This window comes from Neopelma chrysocephalum, unplaced genomic scaffold (genome assembly GCF_003984885.1).
Source record: "Neopelma chrysocephalum unplaced genomic scaffold, ASM398488v2 Primary Assembly neopelma1_22, whole genome shotgun sequence".
NCBI classification, from domain to species: Eukaryota; Metazoa; Chordata; class Aves; order Passeriformes; family Pipridae; genus Neopelma; species Neopelma chrysocephalum.
The window spans coordinates 19991474-20014965 of NW_020897689.1; the positions used below are offsets into that span (position 1 = coordinate 19991474).

General features: G+C 37.7%; 1 protein-coding gene across 5 annotated transcripts in view; it reads right to left on the reverse strand.

Annotated features, from left to right (window-relative positions):
* Positions 1–23492, reverse strand: part of ASXL3 (ASXL transcriptional regulator 3) — a 129287-nt gene that overhangs the window by 18576 nt on the left and 87219 nt on the right. The window lies entirely within an intron of this gene.

Genomic DNA, 23492 nt, shown 5'->3' on the forward strand with positions numbered 1-23492 from the left:
ATGGAAGTGAACTAATCCAGCATCAACGTGCTCTCTTCAGTCATTAAGTGTTACTGATGTTAACTCAGTTTACAACTGATTGATGTGTTTTAATCACAGACCTCTGTCTTGAGTCTATGTCTAGAGGCATCGCACACAATCAAAAATCAAGAGCATTATTATACTTGTGTATCTGTCTGTAATATGGTACAAAACAAACTAATTAAATGCAATGAAGACTAACTTTGCTGTTTCTAAATAAACCTAACACTCATCCTTACTAATAAGCTGTACTGGCCAAAGAAAGGATGACAGGTATCCTTAACACCAGAACTGATATAAACTCAGCACTGAAACTGAAAAGAGCTATACACAAAATTTTATACGCATCAAAAGTGAAAACTGTGGAAGAACATTATAATTATTTTTTATTTTCTACATCTGTCAAACATTCAATGGTAAAACAACATTAAAAGCATTAATCACAGTATTTTCTACAGTAACTTTTAAAAGCAATCCAACTATTGTGTTTTCTTTTACCATAAAAATTAATGCATTATTTTCAGGTTTCTGCGGATATGTCTGGTTACTGAAGGAATTCTAATAACTGGAAAAAGTAATTATATAAAACAAATTAGCAGTTGGTATCACCTCTAGCATAATAAATGAACAATAAAAACAAACTAGCAAATAAAAAAGAGAAAGAGGAAACGGCAGAAGAAGTAATGTTACTAGAACAAACACTCCCACTATTTTACATCTGTCAAGGTAACTAAGAGATAAATGTTTGACAACACTACTTGTAATCTAGCAGTAAAAACCAGCACATTTTCCAGCATATTAACAAATGGTTTAGCTAAGTAATATCCCCTAATTCTGAGTGCTTGTTTCACACAGGAGCCAGAAAGATGCAGACGTGCCAGAAATATTAAATGATATTTCGCTGTATCTCCCTTGCTGAACTCTATACTTCACTGATAACACAGGCCCTTATTTGAGAATAGTTTTTGCTAATTTACTTACTGCCTAGTTGACATCCCGTCCCACAATTATCTCAGAAGAGTAAACCAGAATGATGTGAAGTAGTAAACAGAGAAATAGTGAAAAGCATGGACTCTAAAAAGCTGACAGTGCTAAAGGAATTTGATTACAGCAAGAAAACAGTATGCGTATGGTACCAGGGTCCCTCAGCAGGATATGAACCTACAGTACTGCTGCTGGTGATTTCCTGCTATATGGCATTGTTCTGCCAACACATCAGAGGATTTGCATTTAAGTGGGGTGGATATAAAACATTTCTACACTTCTCGTGATGTGGGTTGTGGAACACACGCATATTAATCACAGGTAGGCTATGACTAATGCTGAAACTAGAGAAAAGCTGGAAAAAAACAGGGAAACATGCAGCAGAAGCAGCAAGAAAATAAAACCAGTGAGGTGAGAAAGGCCAGAAGGAACATTTATGTATTGTATAAATCATACTGGCATGACACATTATCTTTTCTGTGCACAAATCAACTTTGCCGAAATATTTAAATTCCAGAATCAACATACTAAAGTGAGATTTTTAAATGCCAGTGCCTCTTGCACTTGAACAAACAAACCAGTAGATGGTCAAAACCAGCACTTACACAATTTCCTAAAAATGTCAGATGAGAAGTTACAAAGAAAAGAATCACAAATTACTAAATAAACAATTCTTTGTTCCTCAAAGAAAGGTGTTCAAGCTACCTTCAGATTCAATATAAAAGGAGATGAAATAGAAACACCCACTTGTCAACAGAGGTTCTACTCCAACCTTCAGTAAATTAAAGATTTTGTCTCTAAGCCTATCCGTGTCTTGCAGAAGAGTCATACAGACACAAAATTCTTTTATTATCATATTTAACCACATTTAACTGCAGGCTATCTCTGCAAGGCATGGACCTTCTGAAATGCTCTGAAATGCAATGGCTCAGCTGATGGCAAACAGTGTAGCCATATCACTAGCCAGATCAATAAATGTCATAAGAAAGTAATAAATAGTAGACAATGATTTTCTGTTAAATGAGAAAGATGATCCAACTTATCCTAAGGTCATATGACCATTAGATCCCATAGAAAGTTTGAATGTACCAAAAGAAGTGGAAATAGAATGCCACTTTTCAGCAGCAATCCAATATCAGAGTGCATTAAACATCATATGAAACTGCAGCCAAGTCTGACTGAGCTATTTCAACAGGCTGTGTAAGTCAAGAGCATTATGAAGACTGCCAAGTTATATTAACATGTGAATACAAGAAGAACAGTATTAGCTTCATTGTAACCCTGTTGTAACATGAGAAAAGCAAGCTTTGCAGAAAGAGTACTCCACCTTTCATTTTTGCTGGCTAATGTACTTAGGAAGAAAAGTTCCAGGTGTCTGTGTGCAAATTTCTTATGAAGTTTGGAAAACAAACAGCAAACCCCAAGATAAATGCTAGAAAGAGGTTCAAACAACTTCAAATGTGAACTAGATCACCTGAGATAAAAACACAGGCTGGAACTTCAGAGCAGAAGGCAAATGTTAGCAAGTTCATGGACAAAGTTCATTAGTTCTTGTGGACCAGAAAAAAATGCCAAGTAGGAAGTACCTGTGAAAGAAAAGGCGGGGAAAAAAGTTCCCTGAAGAATAGCAAAAAGGGGGAATTAAAAGATTGAAGTGGGTTACCTAAGAAGGAAAAATACTATAGGTCAACTAACAATGGAACAACAGTACATTTGTGAACTGTATCAGAAAATGGATGCACTGACCACTTATTGTATTGACTGCAGCAGCTTAAAAGTGCTGGGGAACTATGTTACAAGATTGAAAAGATGATGCTAAGGATGCTTAGGTTAAGAAACGTAAGAACAACAAACTCAACAAAAAGTCACTGCTTGACTTCATGATAAACATTGCCTCTGATGAACTGTCAGAGGAAGACCTTTCTTGAGACCTGTGTTTATGGGACCACATAACTAATGGAAGATTTATGTAGCTGGAACAACCGAAATCTAGACATAAGAGCATCTAATGATAAAGAAGGTAGGATCACACTAATTAGAGGAGAAGCTTCCAAGTATCTATTTTAACATGACATGAGAGAATCATTTCAGGCTTAAACACTACGGAGGGATGCATGAAACTAGTTATCATTATCTAGATTTGGTGCACATATGGATACCAATGGAAAAAATGACGGAAATAAAGAATTGTCCAGCCCCAGTGACTTCGCCAAACTTGCTCAGAAATTTGAGATCAAAGAAAATGTTTGCTGGGAATGGAGCAGAAAGAATTTATTCAATCAATTAAAGCTCAAAGAGAAAAGGACAAGGACAAAAATCCTAAAGGAACTCACAATAGTCAAAGAGATTAAGTGAATGAAACAGAAATTTTCCAAATGTTATAAGAAGAAAAAAGCACTAAGCAGAAAGCAGATCCACTACCAAAGGAGGAAAACAACCCAAACTAAACTAACAAGAAGTTCAATCCTTTGGCTATTTTTGATTCATTTAAAGATTTCTACACAGGGAAAAACAGTTTGAACAAGTTCGAACAGACAAAAACCAAGCAATTTTACATCTGTCGTTTTTAAAGGGTCTATCAGAAACTACAAAACTAACAAGGATATTTCATCCCTTTTCTCAAACTCTAGTCACGCGAAACCAGGCTGATGTTTTTATGCTCTGTTAAACTTGGAAGGACTAAGAGGTCATCCTTCTACAATATTAGCTAACAACCTCTACTGAAATCTTCTTTTCTTATCTCACCTGGAGAACGCATTTTCACCTGAAGTCAAAAAGTTAAAGTGGAAACTGAAAATGTTGAAGCCCAGGGGTGTATTCACTTCTCTAAGCTCTGATGACAGAAATAGCACAATTAACCACTAGTTCTAAATTAGAATTTGAAGAAACATGCCAATAAAGCAGTTCTTAAATACACTGTTAATTTTTATGGTATTTAAAAACTGCTGTCCAACAGAGACAGTGTGTTAATGAGCTGGAACAACAAAAATTTCTTGGAAAGTTTATGTTTTATTCTGTTGAGCTTTACGTTTCTTTTTTCTCTGATTAAGCACAATGCTAGAATTATGTTTTCTAATTAATACTTCTATGCAGAATTCACAATAGCTTTTAAAAGTTCCTCTTTTTATTGAAAGCAAACAAAAAAATACCCAATCCCAAAACATATCTGCTAAACCCCAGCATCTGTTTGCATTACAGAGCAAATGTCAAACATTCTTATCAAAAGGAACCGAGTAACCTTTCCAGAAAAACTACTGCCATTATTCTCTTCCAAGTTTCACTGAAAAGTCACTTCTGAAAATAAGGCAGAGATTATTCTTGTAGCTCAACCTGAAGATACACACTGGTAGTTTAATAGGGATACAGAAAGTACTGCATAGATGTGTACTGGTAGGTTATCTGATCTTGGCTAGAATCTTAAAAGACAAGGAATTAGCAAAGCTATTATTTCTCTCTTTCAAACGATTCAAAATTCTCCCAATGCATTTATTAGACTTCTAATGATCCCCTGGAGGCAGTTCCTGTGTAGTATATTTCCTACATGAAAGCTTATGTGTGAATATCATGCCATTTGACTAGAATCAAAGAACAGTTTGAGTTGGAAGGTACCTTTTAAAGGTCATCTAGTTCAATCCTGCTGCAATGAGCAGGGACATATTCAACTATCACAGGGCCGCATTCACAATCAGGTGTCTGAGAGCCTCATCCAAACTGACCTTCAAAGTTTCCAGGGATGGGGTCATCTACCATCCCTATGGGCAACCCATTCCAGTGTTTTAACACTTTCTTCATAAAAAAGATTCTTTCTTATATCTAATCTAAATTGACTCTCCTTCCATTTCCATTACCCCTTGGTCTATAGCAACAGGCTAAAAAGTTTGTCCCCATCTTTCTTACAGATCCAACAATCCCAATTCTCTCAGCCTTACAATGAAAATACAAAACAAAAACAAACCAAAAATTAAAAAAAAAAAGCAGGAGAAGTGAAGATTCATCTAAATGAAGTGTACAGTTCCACTCATTTTTTATACACTTTCCACAAACTGCTGCTAATGCTATATTTTATCTTGGGGGAAGAACAATCCTATGATTCACATACTTTCCCAAAGGTATGTAAAAAAAATTATCTGCAAAAAAAGGGAAGATATGAGAAAATACATTTTGCTACTTTTGCATTAAAGCTTCCAAAATATTAAAAATGAAAAATTCAGCAGTGTCTATATCACACACAGGAAAATTGACATTTTATTTATGTGAGTGGAGAGACACCATTGCCATTTGTAACATGCATTTGTAACAAATGCGATTCTGTAGTACTGGGCACCAGAATCAAACTGACCTGTGATGCATGTACAGTGCAAATGTAGCATCTGAAGATGCAACCTTAGTGACTGACTTTCCGAAAGCAAACATTTTGAGAGCTAGACAGACAACATGCCAGGTCTGGCTCATATCACTCTTGACGATCATAGAGCAAAAGTTCACATGTGACAGGGAAGACCAGTATCTGTGTTTTCCCCTAAAACCGTCCAATACTAAGAAAAACTCTCTCCAAGAAGCAGAACTGTTTGAATCCAAGTAGACACAAATAAACATTTCATTTAGGTACTCTGCATCATCGCTCTAGAAGAGCTACTCTTTTTCCACTAACAGTAAAGAAAGCATAAAGAAGATCAGACTCCTAATTAGGGCCTCTATATTTGCTACTTAAGCTAGTCAGCATGAAACACCCACTTACAACCTAAATCCACAGAGAACATCAATAGATAAGTTTGTAGTGTACCAGATGCTATCCTGATCCACAAAATCCATGAAGGATTAAAAACTGCTATCAAATCTCGTAAGAAGTGATAGTCAGCTCTAGAACAGTTGCAAAACACAATGCATGCCTCTATATGCATGACCTTTTACCAATTGGATGTTCCCTGAATACTGACTACTGTAAACCCTGTGATTACTTTGGAACACACACTTTGCTGACTGATATTTGTGCTTTTCATACACACCCATTAAATTTGTTACACCACCCACGTCCAAATTCATGTTTGTTGATCCTATAAATTTCCACCACTTCCTACTCATGATCATGAAGTCTGATGCATTAATTATTCCTTCATGCCACAGTGTCTTCATCAACAAAAAACCAGATCTCACAGTGCTTAACACCAAGCCAGGTGTTCATGCTGTAACAGGAGGGAACTGCCTTCTCTTTCGAGGTTCCTACTTTTTAAAATAGTCAGTATACTTACTCAGATTACTTTAGGCACCCAAATACAGTTGTAAGCAATAACTGTTTGTAGCTATTAACTACCTTATTACAAAACACTGAACTTTGGCCCAAGACTTTTTCAAGGCTTCTGAAACACTATATGGAATGGAAAACAAGAAGTGAAAAAATAAGCTTAGCCCATTTGTGCTGGTTTTGTCTGGGCTACAGCTAATTTTCTCCATCTATAACGCTGCTGACGCTGCTGATGCTTTTGAGAAAGCACGCAGGATCACCCTTGAGGAGAAAAGACAACGCAGAAAGAATCGTGCCTTGCAGAATATACCATCTAAGGAGTCTTTCTGCTGTGTCTTTTGCAACCGGACATGCCTTTCTCGTATTGGCCTTTTCAGCCACCAACGCGCTTGCAAGAAATGTGGGTAGAGCCCTTCCCAAATCTTCGTTCGCGAAGCCTAGCCATGAAACAGCTAATTTTCTCCATAATAGCTGGTATGGAGCTATGCTTTGGATTTGTAACCAGAACAGGGTTGATAACACAGGTATGTTCTTGTTATTGCTGAGCAGGGCTTACACAGTGTCAAGGCTTTTTCTGCTCCTCATCCTACCCTACCAACAAGCAGGCTGGGGATGCACAGGGAGTTGGGAGGAGATACAGCCAGGACAGCTGGCCGCCAGCTGATCAAAGGGATATTCCATACCACATGGTGTCATGCACAGCATATAAAGCTGGGGGAAAAAGGAAGAAGGGGGTGATGTTTGGCATGATGGTGTTTGTCTTCCCAAGTCATCATTATGCATGATGAAGCCTGGCTTTCCTGGGGATGGCTGAACACCTGCCTGCCCACGAGAAGCGGTGAATAAATTCCTGGGCTTACTTTGCTTGTGTGTAGCTTCTGCTTTACCAATTAAGTTGTCTTTATATCAACTCATGAGTTTTCTCACATTTACTCTTCCAATTCTCTCCCTCATCCCACTGCAGTGAAGAGAGCGAGCAGCTGTGTAGGGCTTTGTTGTCAGCCAGGCTTAAAACACAACACCAATTCATGAGCAAGTCCCCAGGTGATACTATCAAATATCTGCGTACAGCACCAAAACTGGATGCTTGCCATCTGTGATCAGTGGCTTCAGGCCACTTCAGGCCATCAGTGCTTCTGGGATTCTTTGAGAGGGCGAATAGAAGGGGTGACTACTAGCAATCATAATGAAAACAATATCCAAACTCCCACTTTCCAACTACTGTTTGATGACAAAGATGAATATTTGCTATTAAGCAAATTTGCTTTTGTGTTAGCGTCAAAGGCATACTGGCCTAGGCGCTACAGCTCTCTAAAAATGTAACTTAGAAAGTAACAGAGGGTTGTGGTATTCCTGTCTGGCATTCTGCTTAACATTAAAATAAGTAATGTAAATATCTAGGTGTGACCTAGGTTTCTAATTCCCTATGATAGTCAATAGAGATCTAGCTGATGCAGTCAATGGGGCCTAGAGGACTATTGAGCTGACCGGCATCCACTTTGCAGTGAGAAAAACAGCTCTTAAGGGTCTTTGCTCATGTATTGACTCAATCTGCATCATCTGAAATGAGGGAATGAGGACAACAGAGACCATCTGATGAATCTCATGAAGGTGTTGGTAGGTATGATGGCTGCAAAATCTAGCAATGTCACTGTTTATGATGGCACTCTACCTTCACTTTAAGAATACTGCCAGAAATGGAGTGGATTAGAAGTGACAAGGAGATTCTAGGAATCATCATGGAATCTAGGGATCTGTTGATAATTTTATGAGCAGAGACAGACATATACTGGGTGATTGTCCTACTCTACTCTGCACTGGTCCAGCCTCACCTTGAATATTGTGTGCAGTTTTGGTCTCTGCAATATAATAAAGATATTACGCCACTAGAGAGTGTCCAAAGGAGGGCAACAAAGATGGTGAAGGGCCTTGAGGGGAAGCCGTATGAGGAGAGACTGAAATCATTTGGTCTGTTCAGCCTGGAGAAGACGAGACTGAGGGGCGACCTCCTTGCAGTCTACAACTTCCTTGTGAAGAAAAGAGGAGGGGTAGATGCTGATCTCTTCTCTGTGGTGACCAGTGACAGGACCTGAGGGAATGGCCTGAAGTTGTGTCAGGGAGGTTTAGGTTGGATATTAGAAAAAGGTTCTTCACCCCAAGGGTGGCTGAGCACTGGAACAGGCTCCCCTGGGAAGCGGTCACAGCAACAAGCCTGATAAAGTTCAAGAAGCATTTGGATGATACTTTCAGGCACATGGTGTGACTCCTGGGTACAGTCCTGTGCAGGGCCAGGAGTTGGACTCAATAATCCTTGTGGGTCCCTTCAAACTCAGCATGTTCTGTGATTCTATAATGAAGTGGTGATTTAACGGGTGCTATGGGCAGAATGGCTTTGGCATCTTCACCCCTGTGGTGATGCTCCAAAGTTTAGAGATATGGCAATAGGTAAGCAAAGATGGAAAATGGCCATCACAGAGGAAAGGAACATGCTCTAAAAAACAAACTTGCTAATTTCTCCAAAATTTGAACACTGTACTTATATACACAGCCCCATATTATGGGCAAATCAAATACGATAAATTCTATTCTGTGGTCCACTGCCAAAACAAGTTTATTTATAAAAGGATAGGTTAAAGAAGAGGCTAATGTGATGAAAGCAGTACATTTATCTCAGCCTTTGATGATTGAACACTAATGCAAGAACTACAAATGGTACGTAGGAGGACTTGGAAGGTTTAGTTGACAATCAACATTTTGCCTTAATTGGCAAATGGAGATCTGATAATTCATATGATTGATAGCAATATAAAAAACTAAAGTTTGTTTGGGAAAAAAAAAGAAAGAAGACATTACAACAAAATTAAAAAAAAAGTCTTTCAAGTAGGCATACTTTCATAAATGCACAATTAGTTGGAAGAATCCCCAAGAATGTGGTGCTAGTGAAAAAGGAGTTAAAAAACCCTCATAGTTCTTTAAATAAACAATGCTGACCACATGGAGCGTAAAACCTCCTGTGAAGGACTAATGGAGATTGTACAATAAGACCACATTGTCTTAGTTAGGACCCCACTGTCAACCTCACAGCAGGCAGAGAATGGAAACCCGGTCAACCTACTAAGCAAGAATACCACAGCAGAGCATGGTATAATGGGCCAAAATTAGACACAGTTGGAAAAGGACACATCTGACTCCAGATGAAGTAATTCTGTAAGTACATTAGGAGTAAGAAGATTATGAAAGAAAAAGTCCACTGTGCAACACAATGGAAGAACTAGAGGGATACAAAGACAAAGCTAATGTTCATACTCCCTTTTTTTTGCATACATCTTCACCACAAATCTACCGGACTGCGGTGCTTAAAACGAGTATCAATTGCAAAAGGGTAAGAACTGACCTTGAACAAGCAAGGAGCTGAATAAATATTACTTAAATGCATTCAAATCATCTGGGTTTGATGGACTAGCCTGTTAAAATGCCAGATATGAATCTATTTCAGAACTGTTAAAAAATGGATTTTAAAGTAGTGAAGTGGACAAATACAAAATTATACATGTTAGTTATACATATATAAGACACATGTATCACCTGTGTCTAAAGAAGGGTATAAGTGCAGCTAAGGACTTACAGATTTAGCCAGCTTTAGAAGAACTCTGTGGCCTACACACAGACAAGCGATTCTTTTTTGAGATGCCCTAGGTACATTCTGGGCAGACTTGACTCAGAATCTACAGGGGACCTATAACATTTTGAAGAAAAGTTGGGTACTAGACTACATACCACAGCGTATCTCAGTTGACGCAAGAAGTCTATGTTTAAGTATCTTGCTTCTTCCCCTTGTCTTCATGCTTCAGAAAATATGTGAAATGGTAAAATGGTGAAATGGTTAAAGCACAAGATAGAATCATAGGACCATTTAGGTTGGAAAAGACCTTTAAGATCATCAAGTCCAACTGTTAATCCAGCCCTGCCAACTATGTAAGATATAACACTAAACTGCCTGGAAGTTAATCAGGAGCTGAGCAACAGCCAACACAGATTTGTCAAGAATAGGTCATGTCAAATCAGTCTGTTTTCTCTCTGACTGCATAAAAGTCCTTGTGACAGAAGAGAAGCAGCACAAGTTTTATATCTTGATTGTAACAATGCATAACATTTTGTTAAGCAAAACCATGATACAGAAATTGTAATTTGGTCACCACAGAACTACTCAGAACTTAGGGAACTATTGCTTATTTATTACCAACTGGGAGGCTGTCTTTCAGAGGCATCATAAAAGGTGGAAGTAATTGGCAAATACCATCAGTCAGAGAGTGACTGAGTACACTGAAATGTAGAACTTAAATTCAAAATTTTCTTGATGGTTTTGTGAATTCCTTTGAAAACACTAGGGATAAGCAGGGCACTGCGGCAATAGCAAATGTAACATTTCAGACTCTTGTAGTAATACATAACTAGAGAATTACAAAGCGAAGAAATGAAGTGCCTATGCAATCCTTCTGTGGAAAAGTATTTGTAGCTTATGAGCACATGAGCTGATCACAAACTCAATATATGTCAAAGAAGGTGAGCACAACACTGTAAGTTACAAACAGGAGCACTGTGTAAACACACAGAAATTAGTTTTGCTCTCCTTGGTGTTACTTATCACTTGAGCTACAGTAATATGTTCAATTCTGACTGTTGCAACTCAGAACCGGTACAAAATGCAAAGGAGATAAATGAGAATGAGAACAGATTTAAGGTCTTAGATCTACAAAGACTGTATTAATAAGGGCAGCTTCTCAAGAAAAAGAAACAGGGACATGGTAAACTCAGATGCCAAACTGAACAAAGAGTAACAGACAGAATTGCAGCAACAGAGATTCAGATCAGACCCTGAGGAGAAAACTCTCTAACAGTGAAAACAATGAAGCACTAGACTTTAGAGAGGCTGTGAATTCTTCATCATTGAACAGCCAAAAAACCTTTTAGACAATTTAAAGACAAGCAGACATTGTTGATTCTGTCTTAGTGTAGAGAAGACTAGATAAATTTTCCTTGGCATATTTTCTATGTCAAGATATAAAAGATGGTAAAGAAATTTAAAAATAAGTTAGTAATAAGAGTGTTTCACAGTTTAAAAAGCTAAAGAATGGCATATCAAATTTCCACCTATTGCATCATCATTAAAAAGAAAACTATTACATGCATTTTCCTTCTGACCAATTGCCAGCCTCCACTTTCAAAGATAGGTGCTTAAGTCAGTCTTTGCATTCTGGCTTCCAGGCCTCTAGACTCTTAATGCCTTTCCAATGGAGTCACTCTGTGCAATCTAGTGTAACTGACCACAGCTCATGATTCATATCCGAAACAACCCCTCATTTAGACAGAATGGCCTTCCAAAACACTGTGATTTCATAAGATAATGGCTTAGCTTGCCTGCGTGCAATTAAAACCTTAGATTACAACTAGTTTCAAAATATCTTAAATGGATGTCACAGCACAAAGCACTATGCTGTCTTCTGGTTCTGCTTGTACTGCGGACACACACTCTCAGTTTCTGGAACCATTGTTCTCAAACACAGACCCATTGTATCCACCACCAGTTATTCTTCATGATGGCTGGAAGGATCCTTACGCACTCATCATCTTTTTTGCTAGCAGTTGACAGGTTGAGACATGCTAAAAGTCAAGGCAGATACTTTCTGCCTTGAGGCTAAGTGTGGCATCCCTGCAGAACAGACTTCTCATTAAGCCCAAGAAACAGAAATTCTCAATGGGAAATACAGAATGGTTGCAGAGAGTAGTATTATACTTTCTCCGTACCAACGTTTTCCATCATAAAATGGATGAGGTACTATAAAGTGGAACAGAACTTATTACTATATGTGCCCTCGTTAGTCTCTGGACTGTTCACCTTCTGACTGACAGAGTCTTCAGAAACTCTAACAAGACCTGCTTGCACTTATAAAGCCTAAATTCTCTATAATAATGCAAAACAATCATTATCCTATTCAATACTTTGGCTAATGACCTGGCAACCAATTATGTCAAGGAGTTCTCCACAGCTAGAGCCCTCACTGCGAAGTAATAGTTGGCAATTATAAAACTAAACTTTTATCCACCTGAAAAATACTTTTAAATGAACTTGCATGTATTTCTAGTATGAAAATAATTGAGGAAGTTTCTCCATTTTCTATAGAATACTACTGACTGTTCAAGTATGCCACTACCTATCTAAAAGTAATTTTTCCACTTATACAACTACTATTCAAAGAGATTGTGATAAATGGGACCAAACTAAAAGGATTCTCTAACAGTTGGCAAGTCTATAATACAGAATGAGTGTGAAAGCGCTTGGGTAAGAAAAGGAAAAGCATCTGTAGTTGTCACAAAAAATCTGTAAGTTCTGTTAAACAATGGCTGCATTTCTGCTGATAGTGTTTCTGCTACACAACTTGATGCTAAGCAAGGATGCTATATTTTTCAGCATTTAGTCATATCTGAGTGGTACCATATGGTAACACTATCAGATCAAAGCAGTGGTGGAACTAACCCTTGATAACTGCAAGGAACAGATCATGTAGATAAGGCTTGTAAAAGACCACATAACAGCAAATTACTAAAAGAGCTGTCAAATAAAATATTTCTACTTCTATTTAGCTTAGCTGGCATAAGACTGAAAAAGGGGATTTTTATTTTCCATAAATATTTCAGTCCGTTTGATACAACTGTAGCTACTACTCATATACATGCATCCACCTTCTACTTATATCAGTTAAACTGTGCCAGCAATCAATGCTAACTTTTATTATGCAAAAGACTTCCATGGATTAGTTGCCTATTGTATGAAATACAGAAGTTGACTGTATTAAAGTTGATGCTCTTCACTTTTAATTTTGTTCTCATAGATTAAAAAGTTAAAATCCAGTAATTTTTCTTTAGAAATTTTTATGCCTCATGCAAGTTTTGGTGCCCTTCTCTGGATTCTTTCCACAGCTTCTGAAGTGAGTTGGTCATGGTTAATATTCAAGATGATGACTTAAAACTATTTTTTAATGAAACGGTGTTTTCTTTAGTGCAGCATCGCTGCTATTGTTGCTTAAAGGTTGACTGAACAGATGTTTCTGCGACCATATTTTCATTACAAATTTTATTTAGAAGCTAGCAATGGAATAACCCATATAATTTCCAGTGCAAAACAGTGTATGCTTTCCTACACTAAATCATAGAATCATAGAATGGTTTGGATTGGAAGCTACCTTAAAAGATCATCCAGTTCCAAACTCCCTCCACTAGACCAAGTTGCTCAAAGACCCATCTGACCTGGCCTTGAACACTTACAGGGATGAGGCATCCACATCATCTCCGGTCAACCTATTTCAGTGACTCACCATCCTCATAGTGAAGAATTTCTTCCTAATATGTAAGCTACTACCTAATCTAAACCTACCCCTTTTCAGTTTGAAGCCATTCCCCCTCATACTTTTAAAAAGTCTCTCTCCAGCTCTCTTGTAGCTCCCCTTTAAGTACTGGAAGGCTGATCTAAGGTCCCCTCAGAGCCTTCTCTTCTCCAGGATGAGCAACTCCAACTGTCTCAGCCTGTCTTCAGAGGAGAGGTGCTCCATTACTCTGATTATCTTCATAGTCCTAATCTGGACTTGTTCCAACAGGTCGACATCATTCTTATGTTGGAGTGTCCAGAGTTGGACACAATACTCCAGGTGGCACATGAGCAGCCCCACTGCCATCATTGAGCTTCAATGTCTAGCTTAGACTGCCTTATATAGAACTCCTCAATACCGGATTACTTCTGAACTCTTGGGTAAACCTCACACGGTAAGGGAAATGGCCACAAAAATACAGAGCTCAAGAGGCCACAGGAGGTACCTGTAGGTGTGACAGATAACCTAAAGTTAAAGCACAGGCCTTTCATTAATCTCCAAGACCTGAAAGAATTGCACTGAAAGTACTAACATGTCTGTGTTACTGAACTCTAATAATACACTTCAGATGGGAATAAAAATCAGTTAGTTTTTAATATGTCCAAGGATGGAGAACCCACAACCTCTCTAGGTAGCCTGTGCCCTTACTAAAAATAGTTTTACCCTATGTCCATATGGAACCTCCTGTCTTTTGGTTTGTGCCCATTGCCTCTGGTGCTGTCACATCCTTTCTTCAGGTATTTATACACATTCGTAAGACAGCCCCTGATCCTTCTTTTCTGTAGGCTAAATCCTAGACCTGGAAAAGGTGCTCTAGGTGTGGTCTTACCAGTGCTGAGTTAGATTGGATGGTCTGTAAAACTCCCATCACAATGGCATTCATGCCACTCACCTCTTCTTTGACCCTGACCACTAAGATCTGAACCAGACTGTAATCCACCTTATAGAAGAGGTCCATACACATATGCTGATTCCCTTGAGGGCAACAACCACTCCCCTTTTCTTCTTGGCCTGTCTTCTGTCTCAAGAGAGGCAAAGGCTTGTCAGCGGTTCTGATATACATAAAAGGAAAAAGAAACGTGCAGAGAAAGGCACAGTGTAATTGTGCCTTTGTAACTGGAGTGTAATTGGAGAAAAGCAAAAAAAGGAGAGGAATGAATAGTTAAGGACTTAGTAATTACCAAGTTTAATACAAAACATTGACGATTTCAGGTCTTGAGAACACAGATGGTAGGAATGTGGAAGAAGTAATGCAGTCAAAAACACAGAATATTTAAAAAAAAAACAGACAGAACTTGCAAAAACCCACAGAGACAAAAGGATAGCAACTGTTTCTTTGCCTGAAGATAAGGAACACTCATCTCAAACAGAAAAATGCATGCAGACATTTACACACAGTGCAATGACTGACGAAAAATCTACCTTTTCTTAAAAGACTTACCAAAGAAAACAATGGAAGAGTTTCTGAGTAGAAAGTATATAAATAGGTGTATAAGGAAAATGCTTCTGACAAGGTGCAATTATCAGGACCCTTTTGCTGTTGTGAACACAAAATAGTTACAGTAACAATGAGAAGTAAATGAATGGTAAGAGATATATCTAACGCTACAGAATACAGCAGACAGCAATACATGGGTCTGACTTAAGAATTGCTGCCAGAACAATAAACTCAGTCGCCACAAATTCTGCTTTGGGTAGGTGACATGGAAAGATACCAACTCACACTGTGGCTTTCACAGCAATTCTGATGTAATACAACCTGAGTGTTCATATTCAGCTCTTTTCCATGGGTCTCACCGTTTCACAGTTAAAGTATAACCTGTCCCAGAAAATGCCCAATTTTATTTAGTTCTGATTAGGAGGTTATCAGTCCTTATAGGAAAAGCTCTCATCATTCCCAACTGATCATCAACATAACATTAACAGTTTGTCTTCAAATATGAAATGAAGACAGATGGTGAAAGTAATTCTGAGTATTGCTTTGGTCCTTTAAAAAATAACCAGACTAAACTCAGAAGTTAAACATCAAAGGATGAAAAAGAAAATATCTACTACTATAGGAATAATTGCTAAAGACAAGAAGAGAAAACGAAGAAGGATCTTTTAGAGAAAAAACCAAAGACGTTTTCCATCTTCACTAAAGTGGGAAATATGCCGAGTAAGACTGAAGAATTGCAAACATATGTTTTCAAAATGAAATGTGACTTGTTAATTTAGACCTTATCTAAATCAAGAAGACAAGTGGGATAGCTATATTCGTTCCAATACACTGTAGTGTCAAAAAAGACAATAGAATCCAATCTGTTTGAGCTCAGATGCAAGAAATTAAATGAAGAATTTAAGGCGTGTAATAAATCTGACAAAATGAAAAGATAAAGCATGTTTTAAAATGAAGCAAAATCCAAGAAATATAGAAGGAAAATCAGAACATGCAGCAAACAGCACCTTCTAAGTGCATTCAAATTCTTGGAATAACAATTAAAAATCTTCTTTCTCATAGATCCTTCATATAAGTCCTGATCCCAAGCATGTCAGAATACAACGCAAACAGCAAACATTCATAAAGTACCAGAAAAGGCACATAGGCCTTTTTACCTTGGGGTAAAAAAACCTCAAAAACAAAATAGAAAAACATATATGGATTGTGATCAAGACAAGCATCTATGGAACTTGTTTAAAAAAAAGATGACTGGAAATTATGAGAAAGTAAAACATTATTAAATTATCCAAGAATGTTCATAGGCTGGGGAAGGTACAGAAAAAGGGATGTAAGCAGTCAGGGTCTATTCGGCTAACTTTTAATAAAAATGAACGACATAGACCTTTGAGCCTGAAAAGCAGAAGGTGAGAGGAAGTTACATGGAAGCATCTAAAATTAGTCAGTCATTTTTGATGAGTGTCATAAATGAAAATCCTGCAGTCAATCCCTTTTCTCTAGGCATTAGAAAACACTACCCTTCTATGCAAAAAAATGGCTGCATGCCCTTATCATGAAAACAAGCTAAGGGAAATTTGAGTTTAAATAATTCAAAGACAAAGAACAGTAATTTTCTGAAATAATTAGGAAAAAAGGCTCAGCTTCTTTTTCCCTTTTTTATTTAAGCAAAACAAATATAATGGAAAAGGGGGAAAGAGGAGGGGATAACGACAGAGGGGAGAGGCAGAGAGAGGGTGAGAGCAAGGGTGAAGAGAGATTGGTGCAGAGGCATAGGTGGATCACGTCTTGATCTTCCTTTTGCTGCACCTGCATCCAATATCCTGTTTCAAGTCCTTGGCTGTCTTCAGATTCAGAACTGTAAGAAATCTAATTCCAGTGCAGCCCTACAGTGGCAACACTGGAGGCACTGCAGACCAATTCATATCACTCAATTATTAGTACTTTGTTAGGGCGGAACAGTTGAAACACTACACACTGCAGCACTGCAATGAACCCTTAATACCTACATAACTTGAAGCACGTCAGTCCCTTGTGTCCATATAATTTACCATTTATGTCCACATATTAGTTAAACTCTCGAAACATAGCTCCTAGAACAGTCTTTTAAAAAGGCACTTATGTAAGTACTTTCCCACTGGAACAAAGGTGTTTTATCAGTTCTCTTGTTAAAGTCCTAATAATTCTGTCAAACATAAATGAAACTTGCATTGCATTCAAGGTCGTCTTTTTTTTTAAGCACTAACAGCTGTGCACCGTACTTTATAAAACTCACTTGGAGAGAAGGAGAGGGGAACAAAAGCTTTACTAGTTTGCATCGGAAGAACAACCTTGACTGCAGGGCCCCTCAAGCATCAGAAGGACTTATGGAATAGGATGCTGCAGAGATGGCTGTGGCTCTTGTATTTTTAGCTTTCAGTGGGCACAGCACCATTGCTCTGTCCTACTAGATGTTCCAACTGACTTGAGCCTCGCTACAGACAAAAGCAAATGCAACAGTTCTGCTAACACCTCGGCAAAATTTGTTTGTAAAGGTTAAGACATGCCTTAAGTGTGACAACAGCTTGTAACTAGGGCTTCAGAAATCAAACATGAACTTCCACAACATGGATGCGGCATGGTGGAAAACACTGATTCACACTTCTGAAATACAGTGACCAAGCTAGCAGACATACAAAAATATGACACTTAAACAAAAATGTAAAGCTTAGTATTCACATATGTAGACATACTGATACTGAGGGGGACCTCTAGGGATTACTGCAAACAAGCAAACAAGAATTCCATTACCACATCAATCAGAGCAGCCAGATTGCAATGCAATTGCAGTGAGCTTTCCTTACTGGACTGCCTAGGGAAGCTAAAAGAATATTTGTGTAGCTAAAGACAATCAGAATTTTGAAGTAAAATCCTTTCAGCTTTCAACTCATGTAAAGTGAAACTGATATTTGTCATAAACGCATGACTGTGAAATGTGCACATACACCATCCACACAGCTGTGTTAGGAAAAAGGGTATTAACTTGCCACACAAGGACAGCAGGGCCAGCTGAGGGTAGTAAACCTGTCTGAACACCCTTGGCTAGCTCAGCTCAAGAATCAGAGCCCCAGAATCTTATTGAAAAGGCAGTTTAAATGCTTTGGAATTTTATCATCTAGTCTATAAGATACCTACATTAAAACTACCTTAATAAAGCTGTAGAAATAAAGCACATTACAATGACACCACGCTGTCCACATTAACCAGTAAAACCAAAGGAAAAAAATGTCAGTTAAAGGGAGAAATGTGACATAAAATGACCTTCAGTTACTGCACACACAGGGGTGCCAATTTAACAGCTTTTTAAATATGCTTAGGTGCAGAAGACATATGTTGCATTTAACCTTCAACTGCAAATGTTCTCCTCTGAACTAATTGCTTTTGTCATAATCTTAAAACTATTTCAGTGTAAAACTCAAACATTTACAGGAACATAATAATAAATATTTAAAAGCTACTGATGATAGAGAATTGAAAAGGACACAGATAAAAGGTTGTAGTATTAGCAGAAAAGCCAGCTAAGTAAGATAAGGTAACCATTAGCTACTGCTACACAATAATTCCATGGATAGAAACATAAAATAAACCTGGGAGCACATAATATACGCAGCACTTATTTCTACAGTTGGTCCTTTTATAAAGGAAATTATGGTAAAGACCAATGGCAAATATAATCCTCAAGCACTGATGAAGTTAACAAAGCAAACAGGAAGATGGTTACATTGCTACAGGAAAGGAACCATGAAAATCAAGCTTCGCTTACTCTCTTTTAATATAAAACTAATATACAGTGAGATACTAAATACTGAGTGTTCAGAATGTCAGATACCAGACCTTGTCTTTTACAAACACAAGAATATTTTGTATTATTCATTACCCGCTCTCCACTGTAGAATTCAAACTGATGTGCTTGGGAGTATGAGTAATTTGTGCACACCGAAAACAATGGTTACCTTTTGCCATCATTGCTCAAATGGTAGGAACGATATTAAGCTGATTCATACTACATGAAAGCAAAGAGGCTTTGAAGTGGAATTCTGTAGATAACCTCCCCAAAATTACTTCCTACTCTTTTAGACAGAACACAGTATATCACTAACTGACATCACCCTGTACCTTTTTTCAATGTAAGGTGAGAGGGAATCTTTGCAAAGTGACAGAATTAAACTGGGATTGCAAGCACCAACCTAAACTGAACAGGCCAAGATGGAAACACAGAACCTGCGCCAACCTTAAAATAAAAGGATGTTGTGATGTTATGGCATGGCAATACTGGCACTGAACCAAAAGAGAGTAATTATTTTGGGATTCACTGATTTAGAAATTAACAGAAAGAGATTAAGGTGGTGTTTGACCTATTTTAGAATCCTTTGATTTGTATATCATGCTTTTCTTTTTAGTAGACTGACTTACTACAAACTTGAAATATTCACAGACGTTTATGGAATACTACATGGCTTAAGTAATTCCTTAATAATATTGAAGTTTTTAATTTAAGTAACTAACTTGACTATCTATAAACTGTAGGTAAAATATTGCTAAATTTCTTTCATTAAACAAGTAAAGCTAGGACAAAATGTAAGTATTACTAGAATTTCCTCTAGTGTTTTAAATACTCTTCCTGAATAGGTGTGGTCAGATAAAATGGCACTGCCACCTAACACGCATGTCCGAGGAGGTTTTGAAGTGTTTTTGTAGGAAGAAATTCCCATCCTATGTGAAAGGGCAGGGCAGGTGCAAATCACAAGAGGCTCAGAAGATCCCAGTATTACCAGAATAGAAAATACAGAACAGGGACTTAAATTCTCAAAGATAAGAAATTGTGTTAAGCATTTGTAGAGTCTGGAAAGACACATTTTTTTCACAGCATTCAGGAAAGAACATTTTCTTTAGCTCTCTAAGGATTAGTAAAATAATTTCAGCTTTCTGCTACTATTCAGATGAGGCAGTACTTCTCTTTCTGGAAGCTTACTAGATGGGTGTTTTTCCCTTCCTTTTGCCCATACTCCAGTGACAATAGCAGGAATTTGACTTCCCATTAGCACCAACCAGGAAAGCAGGTGTAGACACGATATTGCCATTCCCCTTCAGCAACCTGTTGTACAGACCTGTTACTTCATCCTTGCACAATATATGTTGTTTAATTAATATTTAAAGAGGTATTGATATTGTATATCAATCTAGATACAGAGACAAACTTCCTGCTTTGAAGATGAGTATTTGCTGAGATGTGGTCAAGAAGGCTTCTGTTACATGTAACTACTGCTTTATGTATCAATGTTAGAAGCAGGTATTTGATGAAAATTCCATTGTTCTTTAACTGTAGAATGTTCTAATTAGAGCAGAAAAATACTTTGCTGGAACTTGTGACAACTGAAATCTTTTGTGGAGAGACTTTGCTTTCCATGTAGTTTCTATACCTGCATTTTTTCTATATTTACAGCTCAGTCACCTCGGTCTCCTGTGGGATTACCCAATAGGCTTCTGTATCAGCTGAGCTTCAAGGTTTTTGAGTCTTTGAGTCCATATAGATCAAAAAAGAGCTGAAAATCTGGATGTTCAAATTTCAGTCATGAGGTTCCCAGTATCCAGTGACGCAAGATTTTGGACTAGTCTGCTAAACAGACAAGTCTAGGACATGGCTGCTTATCAGGCACTGAGCTTTTCTCTCCAGTGACCAGTGACAGTACCCAACAGAACAGCACGAAGCTGTGTCAAGGAAGGTTTAGGTTGGATATTAGGGAAAGATTCTCCACCCAGAGAGTGGTTGGACCTTGGTAGAGACTCCCCAGGGAAGTGGTCACAGCACCAAGCCATCCAGAGATCAAGAAGTGTTTGGACCTCAGGCACATGGTGTGATTCTTGGGGCTGTCCTGTGCCTGGACTCGATCCTCGTGGGTCCCTTCCAACTCAGGATGTTCTACGATTCTATGATTTGAACAATGTTTACATACTAATTCAATCTGAATCCAAATGAAAACAAATAAAATCCTCAATAAAATGTATCTACCATAACTGCCAACTTTCTCCAATTTCTTTTACAGGCATTTTGAAAACAGAAAGTTACACACAAGCCTCATTGCTACTCAAATAGAATATAAACTAATATACAAGCTGAAATCAATTTCAATTGTGAATAATGAATGAATTTATGTTTTCCCAAGGAAAAAAAAAGGCAATGATCTTGCAGTTCCTCTTTGTCAAAAAAATGACAGCACCAACATCAGCAGAGTTGTTCTCAACTTCTTCCATTCTGAGACATCTTTTCTAAGGCTTTTTGTTCCATGGACTCCAATGGCTCCCTGATAGCAACCACAAAACTTGAAAACAAAAGAAAGCCCAGAAAACACATCCCAGTAAGCCCCTAACTTGGCCCTGAACTTTTTTTAACACATTAGACTCACCAGGGTTGAGACAGAAGTCATTTATTTATAATAAACACTTCCACACAAAAAAATAGAAAACCTCAACTTCCTTAACTAATGGTTTCTAAAAATGCTTATTCAAACTGACACATGCATGACAAGTTTCGGCTCAGTACTATTTAAGGAGGAGGAGTTATACCACCCAGAAAAATGGTGTTTATGACAGAAATGACAAAGAATCATTCATCATAGGGTTTTTCTATGTGGAGCAGTAATAAAGCCTAAATGAGACTGCACTTCATTAGTAATTTATTTCACAGATCACTATATATACACAAATAGCATAACTCTATTACATTTTTATAGTGCCATTTATTACAGTACTTCACATACTATATCCACATGACAACACAGAAATGTAGCTTTCTCTGGGGAAGACAACAGCAGCCAACTGCAGAGCAGCACACAGGGAGGAAACACTTCAGAGCCAGAGGAGCAGAAATAAGAATTCTCAGACAAAACAAGAAAAGGACAATAAAAAGCAATGAAACTGAAGATTTTCCCAGAGATGGGCAGCTAACTCAAAGAACAGTTTTGCACTGTTTTTGCTTGCCTGATGCTCCATTTGATTTAGACAGTAGAAATAAAAGAGGAAAACTGAATACCCTTGCCTTGTCCAGTCAGAGTGACCAACAGCAGAGACTTCTACCAGAGTTCCCAGGCTAGAATACCCTCTCCTTCTCACTTTATTCTTGAACACTACATTGGCATTTTCCACTTGTCACAGGAAACAAAAGAACAGTTCAATTGCTTTCCTCAGTCTGTATCTGGGATGCCACTCTTAAGCCATAGCCAAGAGCATATTCTCAGATATTAAGAGATGCATTTCTTTCTCTAATAAGACTTCTACAAAGTGAGGGTTCAGGGCTATTCCATTCTCCACCAGAAAACAATTTTCAAACTATCACTCTTAGAGGCCAAACATTTCCATTAAATTTCCAGAGATGAATGGTGACTCCTGCCTTCCAAATGCACGTGAAAACATGGTATGCTACATAAACCAACAGAATGCTCTGAGGAGATGACAGACAGGAGGACACCTGAAAATGTCTCATCACAACTGCTTTTTATGATTAGTTTGCTTGCAAAGTAACACTGTCCAATTATGTAGTGTTGGGCCTCCGCAATAACATATTATATACATTATATGAATGCTTTCTAAAATAAAAATTAAAAAGAAATGCATTGCTTTTAACTAGTGAGGAATGTTTAAACTCAACAAATATTCTCTTGATTTTCTTGCCAAAAACCTCTGCTGTAAGAACACTGATAAGAAGGTAAGGGGCTTGTGAGTTCTAGAGTCTCTATTTTTAAAAATAAATTTTAAAGGAAAAACTGTACTTGAAATGCAATTTCGGATCACTGGGATTTTTGATGGGTGGAGAGAAAACATGACTTCACCTAGTAATTATTTTTTTTTTAATCTCTTCTGATGAATTAACTAGAAAAAGAACAAAAGAACCAAAACTATCAGGAAAATAATTCCTGGGCACTAGGTTAAAATCTGTTTCACAGCAGAGAAAAAAGTTCTCTCAAAATTTGTCAATACTGATTTTGACTGCACTGTTGGAGCTTGAGAATAAATACATTTACATCGTTTCTCCTATGGCTCTGGTTTTAATGTTCCTTCTCAAACATTCTGTTATTAAGTGCATAATTACAGTCCAGATCATACAGTATCTAATTTGATAAGAGGCTGAGTAAATGTACATCAATACATCAATACATGTTCCTCTTTTGGTCTCATATTGCACTGCTTTCGCCTGCCTTGGTGGTAGGCTAACTACTAACAGTTTAAGAATGAAACCTGCAATACTGAAATGAAATACTGATTTAAGATGAAGGTTTTAATTAGTCATTTAAGTGACCTGTATTCTCTGTTATTACATAAAAAGAGGGATACTGACCATCTGCTAAAAATA